Genomic DNA, 16,704 nt, shown 5'->3' on the forward strand with positions numbered 1-16,704 from the left:
CGGTATGTGATCTACATGTTTGTGTAATAAAACGTGAAGACGAGTGCGAAACAGCATCACCGGATGATAAATTTGATAATGGTCTGGTTCGTGTTATATGATGTATTGCATAATGTTTGTTATCGAGCTTCATTGGGAAGTCGTTTGAATATGGTTGAAGATAAATCGTGGGTAAATAGAATTGATTGAAATTGAGTGAGCTAAACTACCGATTCTTTATTATTTTCGAATGTTTTTTTTTTTGCGTAATTGTATACACCATTAGAATAAGCTACTCTACTTAAAGTTTGTAGTTGAATAAAAACTGAGTACGTACTATACTACCTCCACTCGCTCATCAGTCCATATGGGAAATCACTATATCAGGAAAATTGCGATCAAACATTTTCACATAGGTAAAATTTGATGTTTGCCGCTGACGCAAGCAGTGAATCTTGAAATTATAGATAAAACGTGTGCATTGCAATTGCAACACAAATATTTCATTGAGATTTGAAACATAGTTAAAACACTTGTTTTTTATGCATCAACTAGCGTACACGACGAACTTCGTTTCGCCCAAAATTGGTTAATTCTCTGATGCGTTCTCAAGTTTCCAGAAGGAAGAGAGGTTTCGAACCACCACAGAAACATATCTTCCCTTTCAAAATCTCCACATGCCAGATTTGATTCCATTTGCTTGATTAATTCTCGAGTTATGAAGAAATTGATGTTTCATTTGTATAGGAGCCCCCCTTTCCAAAGATGGGAGTGGTCTTGAACCCGGCCCCAAAAACCTCTTCATACCGATCGGTTCAGTAGTTTCCGAGTCCATAAGGGTCAGACAGACAGAAATTAATTATTATGTATATAGATTATATAAACCCATGAAGGACATGTTATGCGATTGCAGACGCAAAAATGTATACCATTCCCATCACTCATCCTTGTTTGGGTTTAGTGCTCTGAGCTTCGTGCTATTAATGGTTGTACAAATATCTCTTATTTAATATGATTTAACTGTATGACGATAAAAGTGATGTTGAAAGAATTGACATAGAGCAGTAACTCTCAACCTTATTGTTGAGTGGTGCCTCTTAAGGTCCTGAAATTGGTTGTGGTACCCCTTTGGTATTTTCGGTGGAAATTCATACTCGATTTGAACTGTGCTTATATTACATTTCTTAGGAAACGTGAATGTGGCCTTTTTTGGCCTTGCGATAAGATGCGTAGCTACGAAGCAGGACCATGCTGAAGCGCTTTCAGCGGCACATAACTCCAAAAGCAAACGACAGGCAACAGCGAAAAGCAGTTTTCCTCCTTTACTCATTTGCCGCATACAAAAAAATGGGGTTGTATATAACACACAATTTTTTCAATAGTTTAGCGTTGATAATCAAAGGTTAATACTACTGGCAAATTGGTGGAGAGTTTGCAAATTGATATATAAATCTTTAAAATCCATTGAAAGACAAAGAACCTATTAATATTACAAATCTTATGTCGAATTCGTTTTTAAACCTGGGTTAGTGCCAACCCGAACCCTGAATAAAAAAACGTTTTCAGTTCCATCTGTCATTGGATATGGTGGTGTGCGTGGCATCGTGTTTGTTTTGATTCGAAACATATGATCGACACCATACCGGACTTCACCAGTGCACTGGCAATTTGTGGACCACAACGAATCAGATCATGATAAAAATGATCAAGTAAGCGCTCTGATTTTCGCGAATTACGAAATTTACTTTTGGATGGATATATCTACCCCAGATTCTCTATTCCTTTTCGCTTCTTCAGGAATTCCTCCGCAAGTTCTTGCAGGCATTTATTCGGAGTTTCTTTCCGGAATTCCTCCGGATGTTTCTTCAGGTATTCCTTCGGAAATTTCTTCATGAATCTATTCAGAAGTTCCTCTTCTTCCTGAAATTACGTTCGGAGCTCGGGAGTTCGTTAGGAAAGTTCCGAAGTTTCTTACAAATTTCCTTCGGAAGCTCCTTCAGAAAATCTTTGGAACATTCCTTCAGGAATTCCTCCCAAAATACTTCAAAACTTCTTCCGGAAGTTCCTTCAGTAAATCATTTGGAAATTCATTCATGAAATCCTACTCAAATTCATTTAGGAGTTCCTCCAGAAGTACCGTCAGGAATTCCTCCGGAAGTTCCTCCAGATATTCCTCCGGTGGTTCCTCCAGGAATTCCTCCGGAAGTTCCTCCAAGAATTCGTCCGAAAGTTCCTCCAGAAATTCTTCCGGAAGTTCCTCCAGGAAATCTTCCGGAAGTTCCTCCAGAGAATTCCTCTAGAACTTTCTTCAGGAATTTCTCAGGAAGTTCCTCCAGGAATTCCTCCGGAAGTTCCTCCAGAAATTCCTCCAGAAATCCATCTGGAAGTTCCACCATAAATTCCTCCGGTAGTTCCTCCAGGAATTCCTCCGGAAGTTCTCCCAGGAATTCCTCCGGAAGGTCCTCCAGGAATTGCTCTAGCTGTTCCTCCAAGAATTCCTCCAGTGGTTCATCCAGAAATTCATTCCGAAAGTTCCTCTAGAAGTTCCTCCGAAAGTTCCTCCAGGAATACCTCCAGAAGTCCCTCCAAAAATTCCTTCGGAAGTCCCTCCCGAAATTTCTTAGGAAGTCCCTCCAGAAATACCTCCGGAGAAATTCGTGGAGGAGCTTCCGGAGCAATTCCTGGAAGAGCTTCCGAAAGAACACCCGGGAAAATTATTGGAGGAACATCCGAAGGAGTTCCTGATGGAATTTCGGGAAAAATTTCCGGAGGAATTTCTGAAAGAACTTCCGAAGGAAATTTCGGAGAAATTTCTGGAAGGACTTCCGGAGGTACTTCTTAAGGATGTTCCAGAGGAATTCCTGGAGGAACTTTTTGAGGAATTCCTGGAGGAACTTCCGAATAAATTTCTGGAGGGACTTCTGGAAGAACTTCTGGAGAAAGTTCCGGAGGAATTCCTGGAGGAACTTCTGAAGGAATTCCTGCAGGAATTCCAGGGGGAAAATTCTGAAGGAACTTCCGGATGGATTTCTGGAGGAACTTCCGTAGAAATTTCTGAAGGAATTTCCGGAAGAATTCCTGGAGGAATAGCTGGTGGGATTCCTGGATTAACTTCCGGAGGAATTCCTGGAGGAACTTCGGGAGGAACTTCCGAAGGAATTCCTGGAGAAACTTCCGGAGGAACTTCCAGAGGAATTCCTGGAGGAACTTCCAGAGAAATTCTTGGAAGAAATTTCGTAGGAACTCTTGGAGGAATTTCCAGATGAACTTCTGGAAAAATATTATGAAGGAATGCCTGAAATATTGCTCTAATGCATTCTGGGAAGAATTCGCAATGGAATGCATACAAGACTTCAAGGAGGAATACCTGAACGAATTATAAGAATTCTTTGAAGAATTTCCGTATGATTTTTTGAAGAACTACTTAAATAAATAATTAATAGGGGAATTTTAGAACAAATTGCAATATAATATTTCCGTTTAAAACAAATTATCCTGGGATTACTGAAAAAAGTCCTAAGGGAATTTAAATATAATGCAAATGTTGACAAATATCATACGGAATAAAAAATTTCCGTAAAACGGCTTTCGATGCGCATTCTTTATTAAATGCACAAACAGTTTCGTTTTTACTCTGGTTTGTATTTCCCTTCGACTTGTTTATTCCACCCATATGGTTTTGACAGTTGAAGTGCAGTTGTATTGGTGAACCTGGTGCGAAACCGTGAAACAACACAGTGCGAACCCGACAGCTTTGGGGTTGGAACTAGTGCGAACCTAGTTCCAACCTGAGCGAATAAAAAAACACTTTGACAGCACTTAGGTTGGAACTGGTTCCAACCTAGGTTGGAACTTTTTAAAAACGAATTCGACATTACATGATTTCGTGACAGTCATTACTTTTGAAATTTTCATTTACCCCTTGTATCCGAGTCTTCCCCTTAGACGTAGTTTACGTCAAAAAAGGTTTTCAGATGAGCTAATTGCCTTTAAATTTACATTCATTCGGAAAAACGCGAGGTGAGAGCTTGGACGGCTATTGTGGTGGCAGCCATTCTTGGACGCTGTCGTGATTGTCCCTAAAATTGGTCATGCCGTTGATCTATAATTTTCCACGCCGAAGTCAGCAGAATCTTCGTGGAAATTCCGTTGGTTCGGTTTAGGACAAAACCCATTTGGCTGATGGCCGAAACCTATTTGTTTGGCAAAAATTGACCGAAAATATCATTTGCCGAAATAGTCCTTTGACCGCAAAGCTCATTTGGCCGAAATGGTTGTTTGACAGAAAGGCCATTTGGCGAAAACTGTCATTTTGCACATTTTTGGCCGTATCTGTTGAGCCAAATTACATTTTCGGCTAAATGGCCTTTCCTATCAAACGACCAAATATAACTATCGGCGTGATGACCTATTCGGCCAAACGACCATTTCGACCAAACAACCTGTAAGGCAAAACGGCTTTTAATAAAATTCAGAAAAACGAATTTCGTGCCAACCCTTCTATGGGGCTTGCAGCACCATCTCAGAATCGAATGAAACTTGGTGGGCATAAAGATATGGTGTTTCTAAGCCACTCTGCACACTTAGTTTTTCAAAAATTGTCAAGAGTAACATTTGATAAGGGCCTAAGCCTATCATCTACCTACTTCTCGTTTTGTGAGCAAGGTTTACAGATTTCTATCACTGCTCTCTAATTAGTCAAGATTTGTCATGGTCACGTCCTCGCGAATGCTGAGGAAGGGGAAGTATAGTTGATTGGACACATACTGAAGAAAGATGCAGAGAACTGTACGACCTCCCATAGGTGCCACAGGAGGTTTTCGAATTGTTAGTGTGGAAGATTATATGAGTAGGAATCGTTTTGGTAGAACGTGAAACATAGAAAGAACTAAGGTAGAAAAACAAAGTATGAAAGGGAAAAGCCTGGAATTGAGCCCACGACCTCTTGCTTATAAAGCAAAAGCGATAGCCATTAGATAACTGAGTTCGTTTCAATAAGTTCATTACAAAAACTTACACTGTCGTATCAGATTGAATCTAGATCCAACTAAACCCATAAACTAACTTATATTCCCTCCTGTGGTTTTTGTGGAGAAGCAGACGTAAACACGGTCTTAAAACCAGTGCTGCGAAATGTAGAGTATCAGCTGACAGGTGAAGCTTTATTGTCATATATTAATTTGATGGCACCGTACGATTCAGTGAAAAAAAAGCTGTGGTAGATAATATCTGAACATGGTTTTCCGGCGAAACAGATTAGGCTGATACGAGCAGCACCACGGCTGGTAGCGATCAGTGTCGCTCAAAATAGACTTTAGTGACCAACGCAGACCAAATAGTGACTTTCAATTGCAGAAAACGTGACCGAATAGTGACTTTCGGTTCCAGAAAAAGGGACGAAAAATGAGAGTAATAACTGGACAGAGAATGGCAATTTATTTATATAATTTAAACAATGTTGAGTATGAATCTGAACTTATTTGAAAAACATTAGCTTGTATGTAAAAATGTCACTTTTTATCAAAAAAATCTCGCGTTATTTTTGAAAACGTCGTAAGTCCAAAAGAGAGGCTCTCTTTGTTTACTTTCTCTTTCGATTATTACAAAACCAGACTAACATTTACATTGGATTTTCCAGCACCGATCTAAAGAAAATAGCTTTGTCTAGTGTGCTTAGGTGAAAATATTGCAACAAATTTTTAACTAGTCTAAATATTAGCAAAAGAGGCGTAATGAAAGAGAGTCTCTCATTTGGACTTACGACGTTTTCAAAAATCACGCGAGAAATGTAATTTACTCAAATGCAAATAATAATTCCGAACTCGCATAGCTTATAAACATTCTAATTGTTTGAAAAACTTTATAACGTGGAAAAAATGTTACTGAGACTATTAGGTATTGAAACTGTTTCCGAAAATCTTTAATTAATGCTTCTTACTGGAAAACATTTGTATGATTGTACCTACTTCATTATAAATTCACAAAATAAATTATGAGCAAAAATGGACGAATGCAGCTAGTATAATAGTAACACAGCGATTTAAAAACAAATTGAAATAAAGTTAAGATTTTGAATTTAAAAGTTAAGAGGAAAAGGTTGGATCCTTGATAAAGTAAAACCAGGAATTTCTTATTAGACATCCAGTAAGTCTATATACCTCTTATTTCTAAATTCGAGGGTTAAATACAAGTGAATTTGGTGAGCCATTGTTGTTTGCCTGTAAAACTTTTAAGACTAACTCAAAGTTTCTAAGAAAACTCATAAACTTCATAAATTCAAGGAAATTCATGTGATACTCAAAATAAATTGGGAATGTTAAAAAAAATTTAATTAAATTTTCATCCACCTATGTTATTCATTTACAAATACACCCAGTTTTTTTTTAGACGGTTTGGTTTTAGTCGTTTGAGACCTTCAGCGTCAATGAAACAATGAGTTAACCCCACGAAAAAAATCACAAACAATCAAAGAAAATTCAGAGGGTATTTAAAAATCTGTGAAAGTACAGGTTAACCGAGAAATTCATGAATTCCAACCGCGTAAAAAACCTGGGTGTACTGACTAAAACTGTTCATATTATGTACTGGTTCTTGGATTTCTGAGGTAATTCTTACAATTTGAAAACCACGAGATGAGCCAGTTTCGAGCTGAAAATCTTAGTTATAAAGAACTATTACTATTATAAGAACTATGACACACATTTTTTTTACACGGATTTCGAAATCTATTACTCCACGATTTTTTTACGGATTTTTTTACGTCTGTTTTTGTTTAAATTTTCTGACGCGAACAAAAACCGTTGGCAAAATTCCAGAGATGTTTGAAACATTTTGTAATCGTGATAGATACAATGTTGTGCAAAATTCCATAAGTTGTTCTTCCTTCAGATCACAGGAAGAAAATATATGCTTCAACTTGATTTGGTACAAGTAGGGTAACGCACTAATAGTGGAACAAACTTAAACTTAAATTCTCGCTATTTAAACATATTTTATCACCGATTGACTCCGTAATTTGAAAAATAGAATCAAGCAAATAGTATTCAAATACTTTTCAGTAGTATCTCGTTTGAAAGGCACTAAAACATAGATTTGTGCCACCTACAGACCCAGACTTATGCTCTGTGTAACTGTTTCTCGAGATAATCTCCTAATAGTGCGTTTCGAACGAAGCGTGGAGGGGCACGAAACGTAATTCAAACGGTGGCGCACGGCTGTATGCCACAAGGAAAACTGTTCCTACACCTTTCTTGCTTGTTGTTGATTGATACGTACATACACGTTCGATGATCGGTCGTGGTAATATTTCACCCTGCTCGGAAGTTTGTAAATATACACAAACCGCACTGGCTCGTCATACCCAACCCATGTCCCCGGTACTGACTGCAGTATACTATTTGGTTCCGCTATTAGAGGCAGCTCTCGCCGCAAATGAATATGAAACGAAACAGACCACCTTGCTCACTACTAGCGCTGCCTTGGGCCTTTCGTCTGACAGCAAAAGCTGCAGGAATACTATATTGCACCACACCGGGAGGTTTCATTTGCAGTAAAAAAACGCACATATTATTTTCATATTTTCATGCCTTTGAAAAACTCTCTTTTTCATTGGCAAGCACTCGCACTATTGTACATGGTGTTACAACAGTTTTGAACTGTTAACATCAATAATTTATAATTTATTTGACTTAAATTAGTACCGAAAGCATATATTTAGGAAACAAAAGAGTTATGTTTCTGATACATTACGGTATTATTTATTGTGAAAAACGACACTTGACAAACTTGACACGAATATGGAAAATTGCAAATATGATTCAAATCGAAAAACCCAAATTTTTGATTTTACAAAACAAAATCAAAAAGTATATTTATTACCAATTAAAAATATTTTCGGATTCCATGTTTATCTTTTATCAAGTACTTTACAGCTATCTATTTTAAAGGTTGTTTAAGTTACCTTGCAATTCGAAATAAAATCGAGATTGTGATACCAATAGTTGTTTAATGGATACATTCGAAACCGATATGAACCTTGTTTTTTATTTATTCCATGAAAGGGGAATGGCAGCATTGAATTTTTTTATATAAATCTCAGTTTAAATTCAAGGTGATGGAAAACAATTAATTTACATATTTAATGTACTTGAATGGAGATTGCTTGAACAAGATTTTGAAGCTTTGTTTTCACTTGTAAAACGGTGTTATTGCTACATGTTCATGTTCATTCAGCAAGACGAACGACGACGGTGTCGATGATGATAATCCACTTCTCTACTGTTTGTCTTCACCCTTGCCTTTCTCGAACCGACGAATTCAACACCGCACAAGGTTTCTGGTTCCAGCTTTTCAGGTTTCCACTAATCCGCACTTCGCATCCACTCGAACAAATCATTTCAGTATTTGATTCATTCTCGTTATCTACTTACACTGGAAATACTTCGGTAATTGGTAATCTTCACTGATCGCCTCAAACACTTCCAGGGAGGCAGAACTGTTTTCCGCAAATATGTTCAAATAAGCTCTTCTTCCAGACCATTAACGAAGACCTACGCGAATCTCCGTACGAGACTAAGCTGCACTCGCCGATGATGTCTGTTGGGTGAAATCGCATCGAACCTACTGAACACTGCTGGGACTATGGGTGTTGATGCTGAATACACAAACACGCACATCTCCCGTCCCGATGCGGACACGAACGACAACGACAACGTCGACGTAGTGATGACGATGGACTACGCTTACATTGTGAGTGCTACTATACTCAATTGGATTGGGTGGTGGCGATGGCAGTGATGGAAAATTTTCCAACTGGCGTGGAATGTCTGGTGTATTCCATCGATTGCTTAAAATTAATATGATTATTATTTTAAATACAATTTCACATTGTTATTCGATTCACAGATCAAAGAAGTGGTAAGATGGCAAATAAGAAACAAATAATAATGTTGGCATAAACGAGAATACCCAGCAGCTTTCGTTCGAAAGAGCATTTAAACATAACCAAGAATGTGAGTGATTATATGCGAGGACTCTAAGTCGAGTAATTATTTGGGCATTCGTATAGCTATAGCATATAGCACGAATACACCAGTCCTAAAGTAGTCGAGAAAACTTTCCACCTACATAATGTCGACTTAAATTTGCAACTAAAATCCCCTAGCTTTTTCTGATTTTTCAGACCATAATCTCAAAATACCCAGGAAATATGATTGTATTTTTATGTGTAACTAGCAGACCCAACGAACTTCGTTTCGATTGAAATCGATTCATATAGTATAAGTATAACATATAGTATAATGAATTACTGAAAAAGTTTGAAGACAAAAAAATTAATCTCCTATATTTCACCCTATCATAATGAAATTAGTGGAAGACAAATGAGCTCTTTTCTCATGTCTGAGAAAGATTCCTATCAGCATCCGAGAAGGGTTCTCATCAGAATCCGAGAAAAATTCTCATTGAAATCTCTAGAGAATTCCTTTCAGAATCATCAAAGTGTTCCAGCCGGAATCCAGAAGACTTCACACTGGATTCCTTTTAGTTTCGTTGAGGGATACCATTGGGAATCAGTGAGGGATACCCTTTATAGTCCATGGAGCATTTGTTTCAGAATCGCTCGTTGATTTGCTTCGAAAATCCTCTCGTTCGAAATTTTATTTCAACTAGGGTTGGTACCCCGTAGAATGCAACTTGTTGCGAGGAAATCGGTTAAGAATTACTATATGAAAAAATGACTAATCATTTTCGGTTTTTGTATGCACACACACACATACACACGGACAGACAGACATTTGTTCAGTTTGATGAGATGAGTCGATTGGTATATAACATCATGGGTCTCCAAACTTCTATGAATAGTTCGATTTTGGAGTGAAATTATAGCCTTTCGGTACAACTTTGTTGTACGAGAAAGGCAAAACTATAACAATTTGATAACAAAACTCATTCAAACAGCATTTCATGAATCCTAGAATTTAAATAAAATGTAAACAATTATCAGAAAAAATGTTTTGTAGTTTATCGAAACAAATTCCCGGTTATTTCCCGGTTTTTCCCGGTTCTATCTGATTCCCGGTTTTCCCGGTTCAGTGGCCACCCTGTAAACCATTTTTAGAAACGAGAAGGTATCCACCCGACGCCACGGGAACAGGTGATGAGCTACAAGTTTGTTACCCAAAATTATGTTTATAATTTTAAAAGCGATTTGTTTGTCGTAAGACGAGTTTTTTACAATCCCATTTAATTCCACCACTTAATTGTACCTTGACAGATACGTATTTCGACCTCAACAGTAAGGTCGTCTTCAGTGTCTCGTACTTGACTCGACCCAAGACACTGAAGACGACCTTACTGTTGAGGTCGAAATTCGTATCTGTCAAGGTACAATTAAGTGGTGGAATTAAATGGGATTGTACAAACTCGTCTTATGATAAAAAGCTCAAAATAATTTTCTTAACGATTTGCTTGTTGTTTAATATGAACTCATGTTGAACATGTTGCTCACTGCGGCCGGGGGATGTATTGTGATCATACCGATGTATTTCCCTTCCCATAGTCAGTCAGCTTCTACAGTCAGTCAGTTATAAACCGAACAAATAATGGAAGCTCAGCACGTACATAGATGTTTTTTAAGTAGTTAACATGTAAAGTTGAATTCATTGTTTCTTGTAGCCGACATTCAATACCTAATAGCAGTCGATGTTGACAACGGGTGGTACTGATGCCATGTCCAAGTAACACTTTTGAATGATGATTGAAGCTTCCCTTATTTTTTGCAGTTGAGAATGGATGTCATCGAGTTAAAAGTATCCTATACAGGGTGTCCATTCAAATTCGATTTTCGGATTCCCGTTTTTCCCGGCTGGAGGAACTGATACTCAAATATCATGTTAGCGGATCTAAACAAGAAATTAGCTATTTTTTATGTTTGTCTTATTAAAGGGAGGACTAGAAGGCTGTCCACGTTAAATTTCGGACACTAAGACAATGTCCAACTGATTTGTAGCCATTTTATCTCTTTGGACAAAAAGGAAAACCCGCTGAAAGAATAACATAAAGCGGAGAGATTCAACTCTCGTGTAAATTGATCTCTTCAGTGGTTTGCGAAAATTTAAAAAAATCGCAAGGGATGATGGGTGTCCGAAATTTAACGTGGACAGGCTTTAGAAGGCTGTTAGACTTGTTCAGTATGAATCAATCCCAGTTTTGTCACATGCGGAATCGAAGGAATTAGAATCCACAATAATTTCTTGTGGATTATAATTCTAGAACAGAGAATCTCCAAAGATGAGCCAACCTAGAGCTACAAGTCTCTTTAATAAAGACAATCAATCAACAATCAACTAACTCAAGAAACTCCTATATAACTTTTGATAGAACAGAAAAAGCAGAAGCACAATTTCTTTTTGAAGCGACAGGCTTAGATTTTCCTCCCAATTCCTGAAGACATGATTAATCTCAAATAATCTTCTAAAAATAATTCTATAATACCTTGGAATTGGTTCAGCATTTTGATGATGTTTAGAGGGTCAAAAACACTTTCTTAAATCGATCTTACCTAGTGCGTTAAAATTTGTTTTTCAAGATTGTTTATTCATGCCGATTTTTCACCACATTTAAAGTTTAAAAATTTACATGCAATATTGCAATATTAGAACTTTCAAAGCTTTGGAACTTATTCTTTATTTTCTATTTCTTAAGTTAGAGAAATATCCTAGATTAAAAAGAATTCTCAAATTAATTAAAATTAATAAAACATTTTTTCAATTAACAAAAATTCTTTCAGAACTCCAGATTTTTTACACCCACAGTCTTCTCATGAATCATGAATCCTTATAATACCTTTCAGATTAATCGGTTTCGGAAAATCATCTGACATTAACGAGACGATGATGATGATGATGATGATGATGGTCCCGCCACATACCCCTACAAGGGTTTGAGCTAGACGAGTTATCTTTAAGATAATTAATTGATATGCATTTAATCGGATTTTCAAAAAGAAAAACGATCCGATTTCTTATCACAGATTTAAATTTGAATATTTTACATCACTATACAGCAAAAAATGTAAATTTAAAAAACTGATCTTTCCAAAACCGCAATCTTGCTAAAACGTCAGTAGTGATACATACAGCTCTATGAAAATGCAAAACTTGTGATACCTCTCGCACAGATTTCAAAAGTTTCACCAGGAATCGCGTATCAAGTCAATTTTCGCTCAACAACTAGTATGTATCTATAGTATTCATGATTCTCGACAATACAGGCACCAACACTTGTGATACCGCTCCGTCGATATCAAAAGTTTCACGCGAAACAATCTACTGGATAGCTATATCGAACATTCAAAACTCTTTCAGCAGTAACCATACAAAAGTCATTCACTCCTAATCATTCAAACAGATCAAAATGTGGCACACGAAAATCAAATCTGAAATAATTTATACCTGTATTTCGCGCGCGAGGCTCAAACTCTTGTAGACTACACAAAGAAAAGTTAAATTAATAATTACGTCAATAAAGTAAAAAATCCATCATCATCATCGAGGCGATCGTTGTAGTCGTTAATGCCCAAAAACAATAAATAAAATTAAAATAAAACACACAAAAGTATCCGTTGGGTAAAACTTCGTCAAAACTTAAATTGTTAATGCTAAAAAATTGTTGAGTAGCTGTCTAAAATGCAGCTTTGACGTGTGAAATACATTGTTTCTTGAACTGTGCTAGTGTCGCTGCACGTTTGATGTGTGTAGGCATCGAATTGAAAACATTTACACCCTTGTAGTACAATGAATTTTGTGAATCACCATGCAAAAAGAAAGGTGTTCTTACATCAACCGCGTTTCTCGTATTATATCTATGAATGTCCCTTACTCTTTCAATTCGATCACACAAATATCGAGGCAGCAAACCATTAATTACTTTAAAAATGAACACCATAGTCAAATGAACAATGGCGTTACAGCCACTGCAAGGGGTCCAGCAAAATGTTGAGTAAGTGAACCTATTGCATTTCAAAATCAAGCGCATTTTTTTATTTTGCAAACGCTGTAATCTCGATATTTGTGTACCGTTAGCCAAGAATAGGATGGACGGGCAGAAATCCAGATGAGGAGAGATGATTGATTTATACAACAATATTTTACTAGCAATGGTCAAATCGTTTTTTAATCGGCAAAGAATTCCATACTTCTTGGCAATTTTCTTGATAACATTGTCAATATGTTTGTCAAATATTAGCTTGTCATCAATAATCACGCCAAGATATTTAATCTCCCGTACGCGATCAATTGCCTCATCATCCATCATAACAGAGACATTTTCACTTATTCGGTTCCGCGAAATTATCATGAACTTAGTTTTACTTATGTTCAATTTTAACTGTTTATATTTCAACCATCTACTTAGAGAATGCAAATCTTCGTTTAAGTGTGAAACGGCCTCTTCTAGGTTTTTAGCTGCAATGAACAGCACGGTGTCATCAGCAAAAGATTTATATCACAAAATCGTAAGACTCGTCGCATGTCATTTATGTACATAATGAATAAAATAGGCCCTAATACACTTCCCTGTGGCACGCCGAGCGTGTTCTCCACGGGACTTGATACACAATCGTTAAAGCAGTCCGTTGAGTTCTGTCACTCAAATAGCTTTCAAACCATTTGTAAGCAGAACCCGAAATTCCAAAGCGCTGAATTGTTTTTAACAATAAGGGCCGAGAAATTGTTTCAAAAGCGCGTTTTAGATCCAAGAACACCGCAAACAATCGTATCTTTTTGCTCTACTTTTCTTTCCATTTAGCCAATACCAAGTTCAATGCGGTTTCACAAGAATGGCCTCGATATCCCAATTGTTCCGGTATGAGCAAGTTATTATTATTAAAATACTCTAGCAGCTGGCCGTTAATAACAGGTTCTAAAATTTTCTCTAATGTGTGCAACATGTTGATGGGACGAAACTCTTCGGATTTAATCGTTCCAGCAACTTTTTGTATGGGAATCACAAGGGATTCCTTCCAAACTTGTGGCACGTGCCCAGTTTATATAGATTCATTAATTAGGTCCAGCAAACTGTCTCCGATGACATCAAAGCAGTCTTGTATCACTTTTGCATTTACGTTATTTACACCAGCCGTTTTTCCCATCGAGAAGCAAATATTCCTTAATTCTTCCAATGTTATTGGGTGAAAGCCTTCAAATCTACAGTTAACATTGATCGGCTGTCGGATTTCGTCGGGTTCATAAACTAATTCAATAGATGCATTAATCGATGAAACACTGCTGACAAAATATTCGTTAAACTTATCTGCAATTAATTGTTCTGATAGTTCTAGTGTGCCATCAAAAGTTATGGACCGCGGTTTACTAGTACTAGGTTTCAAAAGTGATTTCAATATTTTCCATAACTCTTTGCTGTTGTTTTGATGTTGATCAATTTTCCTCTGAATATATTCGCATCGCGTACGTTTCAAACGTTGCGAATATTTATTACGCGCAACCTGGTACCTATTCCAACGATAATCACTATTATGTCTACAAAATTTTCTGTACAACTTATCCCTTTTACGTTTAACGCGCAAGAGGTCTAAATTGTACCAGCTGTTCGAATTATTTTGAGATACAAGCTTTTGTTCAACTAATTGATTGGTACAGGTTTTTATGACATTCGTGAGAACAGCTGATTTATGATCCAAAGATCCGCCATTTGTTTGAAAATCCACGTTTCTTTCGACAAGATTCGAAACTGCTTGTTTCGAATATTTCCTCCAGCACTTCAATTTATTTACATTACTATTATTACCTTTATTATCATCAACATTGATTACTAAGCCTAGCTTAGCTAAGCCAGCTTTGGGCTAAAAATCTCGCTAAGAACAAAAAAAAATACGTTATTTATTATAATTTGAATGTTTTAAAGATTTTCATCAATAAGATCCATTTTTTAACTTTTGAAAATGCTTTGCTCTTCGAGTGCCTCCACAAATGTTCTCATTAATTTCTAACAATCGGTTCAGGCTTCTTTCAATTTATGATGTGATTCACTAGTATATAAGTAGTGAATTGAGCGTTCGAAAATTGATGACAAACAGAGCTCAAAGGAAATAAAATAAATGTTAGAGCAATATAATTCAAATCCATCTAATAAAATCATAAAACATCGACATTATTCACAAATAATACTTAGCTTAGAAAACGATAAAAACCTAAACTTCGATTATTTTGAAAAAATAAAGTTTTTATTTTCAATGAACAGACACAATGAGATGTCCGTTAAAAATGCTTGGCCTTACAGGCTATTCGTACTTGCTTTTTAGCTATCACTATTATTTTAAGCTTCATTTTAAAAAAAAAGCACAGCCTCAAAATTCTGAAACTTTCAGAAATGCAATGCGGAAATCGATTAAAGAGAATAGATTTCAAATAAGATTAACATAGTAGTGAATCGTGATAAGTCAGTAACAACTTCAGAAACCATGAAATACTCACGATGCTTAAAAATCCTATACTTTTTATCACAGCTCCATTTGAATAACAGGGTCGTTTCCGCAAGATGAAAACCCTAGTTTAAAAGTTTGAAAAAGCATCGCTTTAAAGTTAAGCGAAGATAATGAAATTTGCCCTACCGTTTTTAATCGTCTTGAATTGTAAAATAACTATCATTATATAAGTCGTGGTCACCTATAGGATTCACTTTTCAATGGCAAAATAAAGCTTCAAGAACCCACGACCCTCAGTCCAAGTCGGGTGGTTTAATCCCCGGAATATAGGCAATAAACTTTGATTGAACTTTTGGAATGAGTTATTGAAGAACTACTAAGGGTCTGTCTCATTTGGAGAATTAAACTTAAAAGTGACAGTTCGAACACGCGGACACGAATGTCATCGAAGTGATAAAGTGTCTTCAATAAACTAAACTAAACAGTTCGAAAATTAAAAAATCACCCCGTTAGAAGAATGGCTGGTGCTAACCAGCAATTCCAATAGGACATCGATGGAAAATGATTCGATATCTGTCAAAAGTAATCTTGCTCTGCGAGCAGGGTTATTTGATAATTATTGAAATGTCACTTTTAAGTTTAATTTCAGTTTAATTATCCAATTGAGACAGACCCTAAATGATCGAACGCAAATTACTAAATGATCGATAACATCCTTGCATAAATCTAAATTTGAAGACTAAGGACAACTCTTTATATAACATATATCATATTGAACCGTACTTCTTTGTAGTTTTTTTCCTGAGTCATTCTTCCCATTCCTGCTATTTAGTATCCACCCGTTATATCTATCAAACCATAATTGTGATTTAAAATATAGCTAATATTGGCCATCTTCACATAACCAGAATGCATTCGAATGATATCAATATTGATGATTTAAACCTTCTAGTAAGGCGAAATATGAAATTGTTTGGCAATTTTGTTCAAAGTTTACAACATTAGGATCTGATATTCCAAGCAGGTAAACGACTTTTCAAGACAGTTTCTCGAAGCGTCGGTGGGCGTGTGGTGCGAACGCATGCCTCCTAATCACGACGTCCATGGTTCGAAACCGGGTTACACTTTTTTTTTACCAACTGAAATTATTTCATAAGATTGTCGTATGAAATGGATTCCATTAGAGAATCGTATGAAAATCAATACATTTTCTTGTGGCGAAATTTCAAAAGGGAAACGTATGATATTCTTACGACCAGTATCCTCAGTGTAGAATAAGCCCA

The 16,704-nt window shown here is 36.6% G+C and overlaps 1 protein-coding gene across 9 annotated transcripts in view; it reads right to left on the reverse strand.

The window, feature by feature from the left end:
- Positions 1-16,704, reverse strand: part of LOC134213129 (rap guanine nucleotide exchange factor 2) — an 83,062-nt gene that overhangs the window by 59,810 nt on the left and 6,548 nt on the right. Inside the window, exon 1 of one of the 9 annotated variants that reach the window (XM_062691765.1) lies at positions 8,409-8,554. The exons of the other annotated variants lie outside the window; for them this stretch is intronic. The gene's annotated coding sequence lies outside the window, so the exon portion shown is untranslated. Of the gene's footprint in view, positions 1-8,408; positions 8,555-16,704 lie in introns of those variants that run through there. 9 annotated transcript variants of the gene reach the window in all.

The sequence above is a fragment of the Armigeres subalbatus genome, chromosome 2 (assembly GCF_024139115.2).
Source record: "Armigeres subalbatus isolate Guangzhou_Male chromosome 2, GZ_Asu_2, whole genome shotgun sequence".
NCBI lineage: Eukaryota > Metazoa > Arthropoda > Insecta > Diptera > Culicidae > Armigeres > Armigeres subalbatus.